The sequence below is a fragment of the Cynara cardunculus genome (genome assembly GCF_001531365.2).
Source record: "Cynara cardunculus var. scolymus isolate 2C chromosome LG 14, CcrdV1, whole genome shotgun sequence".
NCBI classification, from domain to species: Eukaryota; Viridiplantae; Streptophyta; class Magnoliopsida; order Asterales; family Asteraceae; genus Cynara; species Cynara cardunculus.
The window spans coordinates 5,311,140-5,314,101 of record NC_037541.1 but is presented as its reverse complement, the minus strand read 5'-3'; positions in this window follow the sequence as shown (position 1 = coordinate 5,314,101).

Genomic DNA, 2,962 nt, shown 5'->3' with positions numbered 1-2,962 from the left:
GATGATGGAGGAGATGAAGCAATCGATGATGCCTATGATATGGCATTAGACATCAAACTTCTCATTCCAACCGTTGATACTGTCTTTTGCAGGATCAACGAAGTTCACCAACAGATGCCCCATCAAGGTGATCTTGATGCGAACTTCCTTGCTCTCCAGGCGGATGTTCAAGAAGTTCAGAGTCATCTTCAGACTCTCCAAGAAGCTGTTCAAGCCAACAACAACGCCATTGATGTTCTTCACAGCAGGGCTGACGATACTCAGGCTATAGCTGATCAGCAGACTGGTCTTCTTCAATAGATCTTGGATGTTGTCCGTCAACCAGCTCCAGTGATCGCACCCTCTTTCTCTGCCAATAATCGCGCCCAACTCCATAAGACGCGTGAGGCAACGACAACTCTAGCTAATGCTTTGCAAAGGCTGGAGGATTCAATGGTTCTCCAGCGTTAGCGCTTGGACGAACTCTCTGGACAATTCTCTCAAGTTTTAACCAGAGAGGGGGAGATGAGGTCCAACGATGGTGAATCATACGATGCTGTGTCTACCCTTTCTCAGGTCGTTGGTCCAGTATCAGCTACAGCTACAGTTGAAGCTGAGGCTCCTAGAGCTGAAACAATTGCTGCTCGTATAATCTCGACCACCGAAGCTGCTCCAGTTGAGGATGTCGATGCCATCCCTAGGGATGATGCCCATACCATCACTGCTGCTGGTGATGGTGATGATGAAGATGAAGATGATGATGAAAACAATGATGAACCTACCATTCCAGACACCAGAAATGATCTAGATGGCGATGACGACGATGATGATGAAGATGACTTTACCATCAAGTTCCAGAAGCCATCAACCGTCACCAAAGGTGTTACTATCGGGGATTCCGCATCCCAGGGGGAGCAAAGGCAAAGTGAATCGACTCCATTAGAGAACCAGGACCCTAAGTCGAAAGGCAAGGCGGTCGCAGAAGAAGGAAACTTGAAGGTATTGTTCAATATCCCTCAACAACCTTTGTTTGAAGACTCTACCTCTCAGGTAGTGATTACTTCAACTTATCAACTTCATGTTCCATCAACAACCTGCGGTCGACTGGAGCAGGTACCTGATCAACCCGTCTCTTGTGCTCCAACCGACCAGCAGATATCTCAGCTGAAGGAGTCACTCGACCAGACTAGAGTAAAAATCCCTCTTCGTACCTCTAGTGGTGGTGAATTTGACTTCTTGTCTGAAGCTGAAAGACTCGAGGCATTAAGGGCCGAAGAAGAGCTAGAGCTTCAAAAGAAGCAGACTGAAGACAACTTGAAGCTGGCCAAGTCACTAGCTGAAAAAGTCCTTCCCAAGAAAAGTCCAAGAAAACGGTGAACGCTGTCCAAGCCCAGGCTAAACTTCTTTCGTTTGCAGAATCTGAGCGTAAGAAGAACCTGAAGCTGATGGATAAGGACAAGCAATGGAGCGAAACAAAACTGAAAAATAGAATCAGTTCCTGCCCGATTATCAGTGTAAGCATCAGTAGACGTTCTAAAGACGGTGGAACACTGGTCTCAATGCTCATCACCAGGGACAATCTTGATGCCGTTACCGAGTACCCTTCCTACCTTGGCCGCTATGGATACATCGAATGGATGGAGATCAGACAAGCCATTCAGCGATCCAAGTCGAGACACAAGACACTTATCAAGGACTCCATTAGCGAACTCATCAAAAGGATGTCCAGGTATGTCAAGGTCCCTGATCGGCCAACTCTGAAGAAAGATGGGAAGAAGAAACTCAAATTCTCTGATCCTAATGATGGACCATTCCTAAGGAACGAACATGAAACAAGGTTCTCCTAAGATGAAGTCCTGAAGGGTCATAAGAGTACAGTCATTTCTATGCTGAATCTTGACTTGCCAGATAAGGGTCCCTATACACCCAATTCTGTGCATTTTAAACTTGAGTTAGGAGTTATATTCCTTGACTATGAAGGTGAAGTCAGATTTCAGAGAATGTCAGAGCTACATCTATGTCCAATGGATCAGTTGGTTTATCTTTTGCTTTGGATAGATGATAGCATGCCTGAAAAAGTCGTAGATCTGAAGATACGAAGGGAATTCCTACGTCGAAGAAAACTTGGTGAAAATGTACCTGGGTACATAGATCTAAGATCTTTAGAATAGTTTCTCTTTGTAACAACAATCCACTTTTCCTTGTAACTTCGTGTACTATGTCTACTTTAAGTGATTGTACTTATATATTCTATAAGTTCTGGACATGTACTGTAATACTTGTAATATTTCCTATGATTAATAAAATGAGTATTCCATGTACTTCACTGAAAAAGATCCCTGAAAAAGTAATAGGGACACAAGTCTATGAGTTTCAGTGTTACTTTTCGCATTCACTGACAATCTATAAGTCAGTGAACAAGCTTTCAGTTTCAATTTTCGTACTTGTAATTTTCTTAGATATAACTTAAGAAAAATTCCCAAGCTAAGACTGACCAACTGAAAAAGATCCCAAAATAGTAAAAAGGGACATGTATTTTGTATGTAACTTTTCCTTACTATTATTTGATAAGATAACATTCTTTATGTTATCTTGTTATCATCAAATAGGGGGATATTGTTGATCCTCTCTCTCAGTGATCTGATGATAATTCCTTCTCACTTATACATTGTATTTATGTTTTTGTATTTTCAGTTCCAGCGATCTTCACTGAGTATGTTCAGTGATCGCTGAAGAACTTGCTTTGTAAATCTATCAGAGACAACAATACTTCAAGAAGACAACACTCACACCAAAGAACCTTCAGCAAACGTCGAAGACTGAAACTAAAGATTAGAGACCGACAAGTACGTGATCTGAAGCGGTACTCAGTGATTACAAGACTGTCTACATATGTGTGAAGACTGCTCAAGCTTCAGCGAATGATGATAAGACCTTCAGGTCATTCCAACATTCAGCGATCAAAGGAAGCTTACTTAGCACG